Below are 15,181 nucleotides of genomic sequence, written 5' to 3'. Positions count from 1 at the left end.
AGTTTGCCTTCTCTTCCATACTTGGGTTCTGGTGCAGTGAAGAAATGAAGAGCGGGAGCTGATAGACAATGGAGCAGGGCTGGCCTTGCAGGGAGCCTGGGTGGGAGATGCTTGGTCCAAGCAGCAGAACATGGGGTTGAGTCCTGATGGACTGGTTGGGGAGGAAGGGGAAGGTCATGAACAAAGGAAGGTGGCTGTTAGCATCAGCAAGGTTTGGTTTGGGTAGGGCTGACGCTGCTTCCCCCACTGCCTTTGCAGCTGCACTGGGCTTTCCTCTGGGAGGGAAACTGGAAAGTAACATGGAGAGATGGTAGAGTAGCCAGGAAGCGACAAAGCCACCTGCCTGGAGGAGAGCTGACAGGTCCCTGGTGGGGCAGAGCAGGCTGCAGGAGGAACAGCTCTCCTTTGTGCTCAGAGCAGTCTGGGAACACAGGCAGGGCCAGGCTACACCTCCCCATCAACCTGCACGGGACATCTATGAGTGCCAGCCCAAGAAGTGCCCCAAAATCCTCACTGCCACTCTAGCATTAGGTACAGTGGGCAGCTCATCAGTAATATGCAGGAAAAAAGGGATTCCCATGAAATGCAGGTCTTCCAGTTGGAGAACAAAGGCAATTTCATGTGTCTTATCAGCGGTGCCTAATTGCGCAGGGTGAATAATGAGCAGCTGGAGAGGCAGCACTGCGGTGCCTCTGGCGGGCTGCAGCCTGTGGCCGTGGCTGCAAACCCCAAGTCAGTGCCAGCACAAAGTGGGCATCCTCAGAGAGGTGCAGCCCCAGAACCCTGTGCCCATTTCAGAGCTGTTTGGGCTCCTCCATTGCAAAATAATTGTATTAATACCACATGGATGTAAGAGGGGAATCTGCTGTTGGAAAAAGTCCCTCTGTGGTTGCTCAGACCTTTCATTTACGCAGAGGGTGAATGTGTCATCCATGCCTGACCCACATGCAAGGTGGCCTTTAATCACAAAGAAGAACCAGGCACCAGCATCCTACGAAGGGCTTGCAGTTCCCTCCCTGTCTGGTGCCTCATCTCTGAGCAGTGGTGCTTTGGTTGAGGGGTCATCCCAAGACAAGTGGCCATGCTAAGGACCCCTCCCATCTGACCTCCCATCCCTGTGCCCTGCTCTCCTTAATTCTGCTCCCAAATTCTGGGCAGGGCTGTGGAAACCGCTTTGTCAGAGCTCCTCAGCAGGTTGATCTGCAGAAGGGTTTTTTTTCCCTTTCCCCATTGGGATGACTATTCCCACACAAGCAAAGCCTCTTAATGAATCCGTGGCAGCAAAGTAGGTAACGTGCTCACCCTGCCAAGGCTGCTTGGCACAGCTGGAGTCACGTAATCAGGCTATGCTGCCAGCCGGGGACAGAGTGGGAAGAGTTAAACTGAGGACAGTGCAGGGACAACTAATCCCCAACAGGAAGAGCAGCAGAGACCTCCCTGTCCTTCATCATCCTCCCCCTCCATTCATGCACTTTTCCTCCCTCTCCACCACATCCTATTCCTCTCCCACATCCTCCCTTTACTTATTTCTTCTTCCGTCGTTCTCACCCTCCTCTTCTCCGTTGCTTTCTCACTCCTCCCCCGTGGTTTCCCTCCGCCCCCCCCATCATCAGCCCAGTCTCCTCTCACATGCTCTGTCATGTCTCCAGAGCTGGTTTTCGAGTGGGACCGAGGGACGGTGTATTTGGGCTGCGGTGGAGGTCACAGCTATATGGGGATTGTTTAAAAGAGATTTGCCCACATCCCAGCCCATGTGACCAGCCTCAGCTGCAGGTCTCTCTTTCTTAATCTGGAGATAAGCGTGATTATCCGAGGAAGGGCTGTTCGGAGCTTTGTAACTGTGACAGGGGAGCTTTCAAGTCGCACTTTGCTGGCAGAGCAGCGTTTAAAGCCGGGGAATCAGATTCCAAGCGTGGCTTTGCATCTCTTTTCTGCTGGGAGCATGGTGCAGGGCTGGCAGTGGGGATGGGAGCTTTATTAGGACTTTGCTTATGATGCGGAAAAGGAGTTAGGGGAGGGAAAAGGGGGGAAGAAGGAAGTGAAAAAAAATCCCAATTCGCCGTTTCCCCATCAGTGGTGACACAGGAGAGATTGGCACTGATTCAAGGGGACAGGCCAGCCTGAGCCCTGGTGCAGAGCAATAAGGTCCATCAAACCTGGGGTCTGGCTTGTTTTTTAGCCTGGGGTTGTGTCTCCTTGTTCTGCTCTACCCCGCCTCGCTCTGTTGAATCCTTCACACAAGAGGTCTCTGGAGCCCTGTTTGGAAATGAAATGCTGTTTTAGCAGCTCCCATGGCACAGCTTCCCAGGGAGAGATGGCAGGGCCAGCTTTGCTGCCCGATAAACACATTGGCCCCAGTGCTCAAGGCAGCCAAGTTCCTGTCCCTGTCCAGAGAAATATTTGCTGGAGATGAGCCCTTGTGGGGCATCTCTGCAGCCAAGGTGGAAGTACAGGGACATAGAGCAATTGTGTAGTTCAGTATCATATCAGTGTCTTGTATTGCTGGAGGTTGAAATATATAACTTCTCATACAAGTGACACGGTCCCAAAAGATTTCTTTAGCCGGGACAGGCATCAAAATAGGGTTTAGTGGAAATGTTCAGCTCCGGAGCAGGTGCTGCTGTGCTTCTATTTGTAGACTAGAAACTCAGAGCAGAGACTTGTAACAGCTCTTCTTTTGATGGAGATGGGTCAAGGAGAAAGAAACCTGGATGTGAGCCAAGGGCAGGAATCTGGGGCGAGGTTGAATCAGGACGAAGTGCCAGCGCTTTGGACCGTCACTTGGGCAGGACTCACTGTTCTTGCCATATCCTCCTTGGAAACGGTTCAGCTTCCAGCACAGCAGCTGAGGCCAGCCTGATCCAAAGGACACCCTGAATCCCATCTGCTCTCCCCACACCACCCATTCCTAGTAGGTGGGAATTTACAGGGAGAACACCAAACAGCCCCTTCTCCTGGGTTTGTTCGTGGAGGCAATTTCTTGCCTGTGTCAGAACACCAAGGGATAGAGTACATCCCTCTCCTTCCTCTCCCATGAAGGCACGTCTCATTTTTGCATCATGCTGCCACAAGGGCCAGCCAGCCTTAAAGCAGCCCAGGACAAAGTCCTGTGCCTGAAAATTGAAATGTGTCTCTACAGGGCAGGTAGCTTAGTGTATCTCCAGTGGTTGAAGAAGGGAAGCTGTTGCAAATGCATCATTTTGAGAGCAAGCTCTCCCACGTTGCCTGCCTGTCTCCAGAGCCCCACACAGCTGCTCTGTGGGTGGAAGCTCTGTTTTTCGTGTGCCCCCGTGAACTTTATTTTTTGCTATTTTTCTTTGTATGCTGCTTAGATGAATCCTCTTCGGTGCCTACAGCTTATTCCAGGGCTCTGCTGAGGATCTGGCCAACACATGTAGCCTTACTCCAGGTCATGATTCTTGAGGAAACTAAATGGTACAGCATCCTTTTAGTCTAGTGACTGTAAGACCAAACAGCCCAAATCCCAACCTGCAGTGTGCTGCGCAGATAATGCCTGTGCCCCATTGGAGAACAAGAGCTCCCCTTGAAATCCCACAGCCTTGGATCTGGCAGCGGGAACGTGGGCAGGAACAAGTAGGTGTTGGCATGTGCAGGCAGGAACACGTGTATGCCAGGGCGAGCGTGCCCATCTCTGCAGGCACAGGCCCACGCCTGTCTCTGTACCAGCCCCTCTTGTGCTCTGGCCTCACAGGAATCTGCCTGAAATGAGGGTTTAGGGGCACAGGGCTGATGGTAAAGTAGCCAGTGGTAAATGGAGGGAAGCACAGTAGATGGGTTTATCCAGAGATCCATTTGGGATGCAGCAAGGGAAGGTTTCCTGATGGAACAAACAGAAGGAGCTGGAAAAGGGAGCAGTGTGGTAGATATGGGTGTGAGATCAAAGGCTGTGACAGGGCCAAGGGAGATGAGAAGTGGGAGCCAGGAGCAGTTTGTGTTCCTCGCTGTCAAGCAATGCCGAGGAGAGTGAAGGAAAAACACTGGCTGCTCTGAACAAAAGCCACTGAATGGAGAGATGGGAATGGCGTGGAGGGCACAAAGCAGGAGTCACAGAGCTGCAAGCACCCAGCATGGGGGGCTGTCCTTGCTGGGTGAAAGATGGGCTGGAGAAGAGGGCTTGCACCCAGTGAGGATGTGCAAGGTGGTCGTGGCCCATGACAGGGAGCCAGCAGAGTGCCACAAGTTTAGGGCATAGAGTGGCTTTGGGAAAAAGAAGCTGTCAGTGACAAGGTGGATTGTTTCCCCAAAGCTGGACAGTGTTTCCAGGATAGAAAAAAGGAGCTCTACACCTGGGTTGGGGAGGGCCAAGTTATTTCTCCAAACACCACGTTAGGCCAGATACTGGAGTTTGAGCACAAGCTGGGCAGTAACACAAGCCTGGACTGGGATGCCTGCACAGCATCCCTGAGCCATACTGGGCCTGCAGCTCACCCGGCAGCACCAGGACTCTGCAGGGCTCGAGGGGAAGGGAAGAGCTCTGGCAGTTGAATTCGGATTCTCCTTTGACTCACCCAAGCATCCACCTTCACTGCACGGGCAGCTGAGACCCAAGGGCAGTTTGGGCCCTTGCTATTGTTGCTGTGATCAGAGCCTTTCCTTACAATGCCCTGGCACCTCCTTACACGAGTCTGGTTTTTGTGATTGATGACTAGCAAAACTCTTGTCCAAAAGACCATAATGTTTGCTTGCAACCTCATTGCTATAGTAACAGAGGTCCTCAGGACACCTCTGAAGTAGGTCACCACGGACCCCGTATTTCTGTACCTCCCAGTGCAGCACAACTCCAGAAACAGAATGCACCCACCACAGTCCAGCTGGGCATCGCCCTGGCACAGCCCAGACCCTCTCAGGGGAGGCCAGGCTGGAGAACTGCCCTCCAGTGACAGCACCCAAGGGTACAAAGGGCTGTCCTGCACCTGGTCACTTCTGTTCCTCACGCAGCCCCAGTGCCAGCTAATGGTGTTCCCCAAGTCAGGGCTCCCTTCCAGCCTCCTGTCTCCCCATCCCCCACCTCCTTGCTGCCTCCCTCCCCCCTTTCCCCCAGTGCCTCTCCTCCTGCTTTGCATAATTTTCCATTTTCAGTGTCCCCTTTTCTTTTTCTCCTCTCCATATGGTGCGTCCCCCTCTCTGCCTGGCGCAGGAGCCATCCTTAACAAGCTCGGCAAAGCCCTCTCTCAGGGACTGCACATGAAAGATGCTCTGTAAAAACAGAGGCTGGGATGGAGCTCCCCCTTTTTTTCCCCCTTGATTTATATGGGGCTGGGATGTGGGAACGTTTCTGGGTCGCATTTTAGAGCCGCCGGGTGCTTGTGCCTGTTCTCTCCAGCCATTCAGTGCAGACCCCTAAGGCCAGCTCGTCCCCAGCCTTTGATCTGCAATGCAGAAAGAGCATCCAGGGCAAGTTTGTGCCTCTCACCCAGCCCCTGCCCTCATTTTGGCTGGCAGGGAGGGATGCCCTGTCCCACCACAGCAGGGAGAGGCCGTGCCCTTTCCTCCCAGTGTCCAGTGGCCTTTTCCAGCTGGCTACTTTGGCTCCCTCCTACATCCCTGGCACCACGAGGACCTTCAGACCCACGAGGTCCAAGGCACTGGGTGGAGGTGAAGCAGCAGGTCGTGGGATTTGTGATACACAGCGACTCAACCCATCTAACCCACCCCTGCCCCTCTCCAGCTGCACTGCAGATACTGCCCAGTGAGCGCCCAGGGTGTGTGGAGGGTGCTGGGGCTGAGCAAAGGGTGCTGGGGCTGGCAACGCCTGCCCAGCATTTGATGGGTTAAGCCAGTCTCTAGCTAATTTCTCCCAGCGGCTCCCCTCCTCCTCCTCGTACTTCTGTATGCAGCAGGCAGGGCCTCAGCGCAGGTTCCTGCACTGAGCTGTTGCCAGGGGAGTAGTTAGGCGAGTCTGAGCTATGTGGGGAAAAGGCCCGGGCTGTCAAAGTGTCTGAGATGAACCATAGCCCGGTCCCCCTGCAGCTGGGCCCAAGCATGCATCAGCCCTTGTTTGGAGCCTGGGAATGGCAAAGCCCAGGGAGGTTCAAGGGCAAACTTGCTATTCATTAGTCAGGGGTCCTTGACGTTCCCACTCTCTGTCTCCCTTCTTCTTCTTCTTCTTCTCTTTTCTGTCCCTCTTTTGACAGATTCCTGGGTGCTTTTGGGGAAAACTCCCCTCCTCCTCCTCGCCCCAGCAAAAGCCCTCCACATAAACTTCCCCAGCAGACAAGGCAGGAGGACAATAACGTCAGGGCCACGATGCAAACGAGAGCCAGCGGAGCAGCCGCATCCCCCGGGTGTCCTTTCTCCCCGGCCCTTCCCGCGCTGCTGCGGGAGCCTCAGCCGACGCATTCATTTCGCTCATCTTGCCCATCGCCGATGTTTTATTATCTTGATGCTTGCAGGAAATTGTAACTTGAGATAAGGAAAATGTCAGGCGCCTTCTCCTCTCTCCTGTAGCCCAAAGCAGCCAGAAGTTGCTCCGTAGGAAATGTAAATGCTTGCCCAGGTGCAGGGGATGAGCACGAGATGGAGGGAGCCTCGAGAGGCCGTGCGAGCATCTCCGTCAGGAGATAAAACTCGCGGCGTAGGCGTAACACGGAGCCTCCCTCCCGCCCTGCTGAACAGAATATTTCATAGCTCTTAGAAGCCGAAGCTCCCTTGTAATTATCCAAAGCAAACAGCACGTGTTATTAGTTTAAAATGATTTTTTTTTCCCCCTCCCCGGGCCCCTGGAGCAGAATGGAGGTGTAATTGTGCTAAGGAGTTAGCAGGGGAGAGCACAGCTTTTGGTCACATTCAAGTTGGAGGGCTTGAGCCAGGGAGGCTGGTATGAAAGGCTGGTATTTGCATAAGCAGCGTGCATCCCTACAAAAAAGAAAGATATCAGGGGCTTGCAAAATTCAATCAAGGCTGGGAGGGAAGAAAAAAAAAGGGGGGGGTGGAAGGGAGGGGGGAGAAAAATTGACAGTGAAAAAGGTTTTTCTAAGTAACACCCTGTCGAGATTAAATTGTCCAGAAAGTTTCTCCGTGTGAGCCGGTGAAGCGGAGGCTGGGCTGAGGGCAGGGGAGGAGCGGGGTCCCTCCTTCCTGGCCTCAATAGGGGACAGGAATCTGATTAGGCAGAGCGTTCTGCATCCATTTACCATTATTTAAGGTTTTTTTTTTTTTCTCTTCCCACCGCCCAGAATTGCTGTGGCAGGGCAGTTTATCAGCATATAAACCTCAGTGCTGGCTTTGTAAGGGCACAAGGAGGCACAGGAGCAACTGTTGGGGCAGAGGCTGAACTATAATTTCAATTATTTATTCAGTTAAAAAGAAAAAAAAGATGGCAAATAAATCACACACAGAGAGATGTTTTCCCTGTGCAGGATGTTGGGGCTGGAACTGGGTCCTGGTGGAGCCCTATTTTTGCAGGCACCCTCAGTGCAAGGCTGAACTCTGCCTGGAGAGAAAGTGCATGCAGGAGATTTGAGTTTTCCTGAAGCTTATATCGAATCAGTCGGGTTGGTCCAGCCCCTCTTGCCCTCAGTTACTGAGTGCCAGAAGTTTCAAGCTCACCAGGCAGACAGTGGGTGATTTCCAGGCTGGGTAAACAACAAACATCCTCTCTATCCACACTACAGAGGAGTTCCTCTGTAGGCCAAAGGAAGCTCAGCCTGTCCCTACAGAGGGCAGGGACTGTCCCTGCCCAGGACAGGGGACTTTACCTGCCAGGTAAAGGCTTTCCCCTGCTGAGAACAAGGGTTCCTTCTCTCCTGGGCTTGGGAAAGCACCCACCATCATTCAGATCTCATCTGTCCTGGCCTCACTATCCTTGCCAGGCTTGAGGGAACATTCAGGATGACTCCAAATCTCACACAGGATAAAAGAAGTGCTGAGCCTTGGCTTTTTGCAACCTGGGTCCCCTTAAACACATGCAGCATGGGATCTGTCCTCTCAGCACCCAGGGACAGATGCAAGCCATGGCCCTTCCCCAAACCCAAGCACATGGGGTAGGTTTGGCCTCAGCCTCTCTTAAGTTTTAGGCTTGCTTCAAAGTTGCAGAAGGGAAGGGATTTTCCTTGGATTTCCATCAAGTGCTTTATGAATATTGCAATAAAGGGGTTACAGAAGATCTATTTTTAAGAGAGAGAAAAAATACCCATGAAAATTGTAGCCTGGACCCCAGAGTGTGGAGTATTTGCACAGTTCAAAGAGTTACGGTGGTTCATCCAGTCACAGCCTGGGAACGTCGCGGTGCGACCTACAGCAGATCACATGCCGGCTACTCCCAGGGCGGCTCATTAGAGAGCCACACAGAAGATTTATCTCTTAAAATGGGCTTGCAAATATTTTATAAAATTTGCAATATTTTATAAAATTACAATTTGGTGCAATAAAAAGAATAAATTAGTCAGCTGATGGTTCCTTTTGCAAGTGTACTCAAGGATTAGTCTATACTCCTTCCAGTGTAACAGTTTATGGGCAAAGCAAAGGGAAGGTAGGAAAAGGATGGGACTGGTTTGGAGGCTAGGGAATACACACTCAACATGGACAAAGTGTAAAGGAAATAGATGAAAAAAAGCAAGGAGAAGGGAGGAGAACGTGCTGCAAGGTGCAAGATGTGAGTGGCAAAGCACGGGGAAAGCCGAGAAGGGGACTTTGGCTGAGCGTCACAGCTTCGGCTCCAGCTCGGTGGCTTGGTATCACTTTCTCCAGTCAGGCAAGGGCGCCGAGGGCAGGGAAAGTTAACACGAAGATTAAAACATCAGAGGGCTGTGCCTTTAGTGGCTCTGACATGCAGAGTAATCCCATGCCCCAAAGCCTAGGGAGGAAGGACAAGCGGTGAGCCCTCCCCTGGCTGGCGGTGTGCGGGGCAGGCAGAGGTAGGGGATTGAGGAGGGTGCAGGGGAAGCTTGGCATCTCGGGGACTACAGTTTTCCTGGTAAGGAAGAGGGTAAGGTCGTCCAGAGCCATGAGAAACATGTGGTGAGGAAGGAAAGAGGATTGGAGTTCTGCTCCGTCAGATACAAGTTGGTCTGTTCTCAGCCAAGCACCGCTGGACCATTTCTCTGTCAGAGATCATAACCACTCCATTGTTTTTCTTTCCTTCCTAGATCCCACTGAGTGGAAAAGGGACTTTTGAAGCCTGTGAGTTCCTTCTTGCAGTTGGCTACCACCTGTCTGGACTTGACATCTGACTTCGAGTTTCTCCAGGAGGGTCCCAACCTGCTTCTCCATTGGCCTCAGAGAGGAGACAGCTTTGTCTTGTGGACACAGTGGATTTCTGCATCACTTCGAAACACAGCGGTGCAGCCATGGGGAGGGAGCCAGGGCAGCACAGGGAGCCAAGGGATCATCCCACATCACTCCTGTATGTCACCTTCAGTGCCCTCAATACCCCAGAGCAGGACCAAAGTGCTTAGGCAGAGAGACCTGAGCCAGTCACTGTCTCACCTGGTGAAATACCAGGTGTGGAAAGTTTGGAGGGAGCTTTTAGCCCCCAGCTTTGCTCATGGAGCAGAGCTCAGCCCTTGCTGCTCTTGATCCCTGGGTCTGTGGAACTGTGGGAGTGCAGCCTTGCTGAAGGTGCTGTGCTTGGGGCCCAGAGGACCATGAGCCTGTCCAGGCCAGGCAGCCCTGCTGCTGTTGTACTGCACCCTCTCTGTTCCTGTAAGAGAAATGTACTGCCTGTAATTCTTTCCCATTCAAATCCCCCCCCACCACCCCATGCACTGTTGAAAATAAACTCTCCCTTTTGCAAAAGTGAGCGTGTGATTTGGTGCAGTCTCGAGATGGAGGAGGCAATGGGCACAAAATAAACCCAGGCAAATCAACAGAGAAGCGGGAGCAGCTGAGAGCCAAGCAGCCGGGCCGTGCCGTGCCCCGCATCAGGCATATTTCCCTGAAAGCCCGGGCGAATCCCTCGCCGCTCAATGATCTTTATTTGGTCTGAACCCCGTCTGGGAAGTAACCGCTAAACCCAATGCAAACAGACCCCCGTGAAAGAATATAATGAATATGTCTCTCAAATGATTTGGAGCCCTTCTGCCTGCAGAGCAGGGTTCCCCATTGTGCCCCGCTCCTGGCGTGCTCGGGGCAGGCTGCGCGAGGTGGCCGCTTTCCCAGCTGAAATCCGAAAAAAGCAAACAATGGGTCAAGGCCGGCATTGTGCGAGCCCAGGCAGGCAGAAGGAGCGCAGCCCGGCATGGCCAAGTTCAAGGCTGGGCAGGGGGCCGGGCGCGGGGATGCTAATGGGGGCTGCGCGGGGGCTGCGGAGCAGGGGGGCCGGGGGGTCTGCGTGCTCTTACTCTGAAGCCCTGAGCACCCAAAAACCACCTTACAGAGAGGTGATGGTTGGCAAGTGCGGCAAGGGGTGCTGGAGGCACTGGTGGGACTGGGAGGGATTTGGGTTGCAGGGGGGTGATGGTGCTTGGGGGCTGGTATTGCTGTGGGGGATTAGCGTGGGTTGGAGAACTGATGGTACTGGGGGCACACTGATGCTGTGGAGGCGTTACAGGGGGAACTGGTGCTGCTAATGGGTATTACTGGGGGAACTGGTGCTGTAGGGGGGCTGCAAGTGGAGATGACGGCACAGTGCAGGGCCCTGCTAGTGCAATGGGCATCCTTAGGGCGATCTGGGCTGGAGAGCCTTGCAGAGGACACAGCCTCTATGGGTCTGCCCGGCGCTCCAGGCCCGAGCAGAGACCCCCCCACACCCCCTCATCTCCCCGCCGCTCCCCCCTCCCCGGATGAAGTGTGCGGAGACAGGCGGAGCGGCCCGTGGAAAAACACCATGGAGGGCCTGCACAAAGGGGGTTTTATTCAAATTTGTTTAGAGTTTAGCGGATTTGCATGAAAAATGTGTGAGAAAAGCCGGCTCCAATGACCTCATCCCCAGCTGCCATTAATGTTCAATTAAGTGCTGAATAGTAGCAAAGGGGGGACCGGCCGGGACGTGCAGAGAATCCAGGCTCGGGCGCAGACTGTGAGAACCGGGCGGCCCCCCCGACCGTCTGGCCCCGGCCAGCCCCGACGGGGTCCCCCCGCCGCCGCCCCGCTCTGCACCGGGAGGTGCGCTGAGCCCGTCGGGTCTCAGCCCGTCTGGGTTATTCCCCGGATCAGCCGCATTCTGAAGCAGAGCGGCCCCCCCTCCACGCCAAAGGTGGGTGTTTGGAGGGGGCGATGCCCCCTCTCTGCGTTGCCGGGGCTGTTGTCACTCCCCCCGCAGCCCGCCTCGCCCGGCCCGAAGCCGCTCTCCGCCTGGCAGACGGTGTCAAAGCCCAAGTTCAAGTCCACGCCGAGGGGCTCTGCCCTGGGATTCCCAGCTCCTTTCCATCCTCCGCCTTTTGTTCGCTTCTGACAATTGCTCTTTATTTCTTACACACCCCCAGCCTCCCCCCCGCACCCCCCTCCCTGCCCGCACTTGGCACCGTTTAGCTGTCTGCCTGCAAACTTAACAACCCCGGTTCTTGGTATAAGCACTCAAATTACCCTTCTTTCTACATATAAACACGGCCCGGGGTGTGCGGCTCTCCCCGGCCGCGGGGTCCCCCCGGCACAGCCCGGCTCCCCCGCACCGACCCCGGCCCCGGCCGGAGGAAGTTTCTGCTGCGGGACACGGCAGGAGAAAACGAGCCGAACACAGAACCCCCGCTCTGCGTGGCTCCCCCGGGCCAGCGCTCAGGTAAGGGAACACACCCCCCACTTGCTTTTGGGGGGCTGCCTCTGCTTCGGGGCATGATGACACAGTAGGTTTTGGGGAGTGATGGGAGGGTGTCTCTCTGTAGGGTTTCCCACATACTCCTGGCAAAGCCAGCCCTGCCTCGGGCACGCTGATGAGGAGCCCCGCGCCGACCTCCCCCGGGCGGGCGGACCCACCCCCGGCCGGGGTGCGGCGGGGACACTGCCGTGCGGGGGCAGTCGGAAAGCCAGGGGAGGTGGCCTTCCCAAACCTGCCTCTGCCCCGGCCTGCCTCTCTCCGCCCCCCTCGAGAGGGGAACACCCACCCGGGGAGCGGACCGCGGGGTTGGGGGGCCTTTGAGGGCCGGCACCCCCAGGGCTCCCGAGCACGGACACCCCCGGACCCGCTGCCATCCGGGACGGGGCTTCGGGGCAAAGTCCCTGCCGGGGGTCAGCGGCACCATCCCAGCTGAGTCACACCTCCCTCTGTATAGGTGTGATGACATGGGGCTGGGGAGGCCATAGGGTGACCGAGAGAGGCGCTGACTGACCCCACAAATAAACCCCTTCCCCCTACCTGCGACTGGTAGTGCTTGTATAAACTGGTCGGGACGGGGCGAGTCGGGGGGTGTTGGGAAGATTTAAGTTTTCGGCTGATTTGATTTTTTTCTGAGACAATTTCGGGTGAAGGACATGGGGATAAACACACATGCCCCTCCACTTCCCGGGGCTTAAAACAGAGATAACGGACGGAAGGAGCGAACACACCTTCACGGGGGAACTGAGCGAGATTTGGGAGAGGGAGAAAGGAAAGGAGGGGATAAGAGGCTGAGAAGGGACGGGGAGGAGGTGGGGAGACAGGAGGGGATCCCCCGAAATCCATCCTCCAGCCCAGCGCAGCCATTCGGGCGCCCTTCACCGGCGCCTCGGGGCGGGGCGGCCCCGCGGCCCGGGGACACCGGCGGGGCCGTGCCGCGCCGTGCCGTGCCGTGCCGAGCCGAGGGCCGAGGACTGTCACGTCGCATCGCGTCACGCAGCATCGTGTAGTATAATACGGCGCCATAAATGATAGCGGAACATAAGGACATACGTGTTCTTTACATGTACATGGAATGGAGCGCATATAACGCTGTATTGCACTGCGCTCGTTCCCGGGTTTCTCCCCCCGGTCCCAACGCCCCGTGGGTGTGGGGAGGTCGCGCTGTGCCGCGTCGCCGCCGAGGGTGCGCTGGGGTCGCCGCATCCTCGCTCAGAGAGCGGGGACAGAGCACTCCCCGCTCCCCAAAACAGAGCCTTTCTCTCTCACGTGTGTGTTTGAAAATAGCGGCATGGCCGCACCCCGGCGCCGTGGGAGAGGCCGCGCTGCTTTTTTTTTTTTTTTTGGTGGCTGTTTCAAAAACCCACACTGGCACCGGTGCCTCCCATGTCCGTCCCTTCTGTGGGCCCGCACGCGTGAATGTACGTACGGCTGCTTCTCCCCTCTCCCCATCTCTCACCCCCCTCAGCAGAGGAACCAGGGGCGAGCCCCTCCGGGGTACCACGGCTCTGTGCCCACCGGGGACTTCATACGGTCCGGCGGACCCAGAGAGGTCACAAATTGCCGGGTGCTCAGCACCCGGGAGAGAGTCGGAACCCCTTGGAAGGATGGAAGAGACTTTCTCCCCAGTCGGTGGGAAATCAAAAATATCCCCGCGCGTGGGGATTGGGCTCTGGGTTTGAGGAAAGTGGTACAAAGTGGGGGGGAAAGGAGGGATGGGGGTGAAAAAGGAATGGAGAGGGATATGGAGAGTTGAAGGAGAGGATGGAGCGACGGAAGGGGAGAAGGAAGGATGGAGGAGAAGAAGGAGGGATAACGGATAGGAAAGAAATGGAGGGTGTAAAAGGAGGGATGAAGGATAGAAAATGAGGGATGATGGGTGTAAAAGGAGAGATAGAGGTGGGATAAAGAAATGGATGGAGGCGAGAGAAGGAAGAATATAGTGGGAGGAGAAGAAACGTGGGGTGGAAAAGGAGGGATGGAGAGGAAGAAGGAGGAATGGAGGGTGGAAAAGAAGGGATGGAGGGAGAAAGGAGGGATGGAGGGAGAAAGGAGGGATGGAGGGGGGAAGGGTACCGCGCCCCTGATTGGCTGCTTAAGCACAAAATCCGGAGGTGGGTTTGCGGGGAGGGGGCGCGGAGGGGGCCGGGGACTGCTGAGGGGCAGAGGTGGGTGCTCGGGAGGCTGCAGACCCCCCCGGCAGCCATTTTGTGGCAGTACCTGCCTTGGTGCCAGGGCTGGGCGGCGGGGCCGGAGCAGAGCCCTGCCCGACCCTCCCCGGCCCGGCGGGGCGGTGAGGGGCGCGGGGCGGGGGGAGGCCTCCACGCCACGGTGAGAAACGTATTACCGCGCCCGCCACGCTTGCCCATTGACAGAGATAAACATGCAAATGAGTCTCTTTGCATGTCATTAGCATACAGGCAGATTGCGGGGGGAGGGGCCGCAGTGTGCGCACTGCAGCGTGCTTTAATGCAACACCCAAACAGCCATTGCGGGTCTCTCCCGCCAGCAGCACCTGCGGCTCCCCGCGCCCCCCGCCGCGGGCACTGGGTCCCCATCACCCCTTCGAACCCCCCGGCCCGCCGAGCCACCACCGGGGCTGTCCCGCCGGGCACCCGGCTCGTCCAGCTTGCCCGAGGCTGCAGGGCACAAGGAAAGGCAGGGATAAATAAAGCCAAACCTGGGGAAGCGGCTCTTTTGGGGCTATTTCTGTGTTTTCACCCTTTTTCGTGTTCTTTCACCTTGTGCAGGGAAGGAAGCAGGCGGGGGGCCCCTCAGCCGCCGCCTCTTGCAGCCTCGCTCCCGCCGCCGCCCTTAATTGGGTGGGTTGGGTGCAGTGGGGAAAGGGAGTGACAAAGCCGACGAATTTGGGGAGGGAAGGTGCAGAGGAATGGGTACCCGGGGTAGGGGACCCCCACAGCTGCCGGAGCTGGGGAGCGGCCGGGGTGCGCCCTGCGGGAGTGCGTTTGCAAATGACGGATGCGAACCTGGAGTCCGTGTCCGTCTCTGGACACGAGTGTGTCCGCGACCCGTGCGTGTGCCGCCCGTGCGTGCCCGCACACGCGTGTCGCATCCCCGCGCCGTACGCGCGTCCCCACTCGGGTGGGGTGTCACACCGGCGGGTCACCACCCGGGGATGTGCGTGTGCTGTCCCGCACACCCGTGGGTACATCAGAGCGGAGGGTGTCCGCACACACCCCTGACACCCTTGGGGAGCATTTCTCCCGCGGGCGAGCACCGCACCGCAACCAGGGCCAGGGGGGTGCGGGGAAAGGCAGCCGCCCCTCGCTCGCAGCTCAGATGGGGGGTCCCTCTCGGCCGGCCTGCCCCTCCGTGCCGGCCGTCCTGCGGCGAGGGTGGCACGGCAGAGGGCCCCGCCGTCACCTCTGCGGGTTTTCGTTGAAGGGGGAACAGCCCTCCCGTCCTTGCGAGGAGGGCAGGTGAACAGAGCGCGACGGGCCGTGGGGCGAG

The 15,181-nt window shown here is 56.7% G+C and overlaps 1 long non-coding RNA gene across 2 annotated transcripts in view; it reads left to right on the top strand.

Annotated features, from left to right (window-relative positions):
- Positions 1-9,760, top strand: part of LOC117002051 — a 40,195-nt gene extending 30,435 nt beyond the window's left edge. For both annotated transcript variants that reach the window (XR_004419204.1, XR_004419203.1), the window contains exon 4: positions 9,108-9,760. This is a non-coding gene — a long non-coding RNA (uncharacterized LOC117002051). The remainder of the gene's footprint in view (positions 1-9,107) is intronic.
- Positions 9,761-15,181: the final 5,421 nt, after the last annotated feature.

The sequence above is a fragment of the Catharus ustulatus genome, chromosome 12, assembly GCF_009819885.2.
Source record: "Catharus ustulatus isolate bCatUst1 chromosome 12, bCatUst1.pri.v2, whole genome shotgun sequence".
Lineage (NCBI taxonomy): Eukaryota > Metazoa > Chordata > Aves > Passeriformes > Turdidae > Catharus > Catharus ustulatus.
Note: the sequence above shows the minus strand (reverse complement) of the source record. Positions and strands in the feature narration are given on the sequence as shown.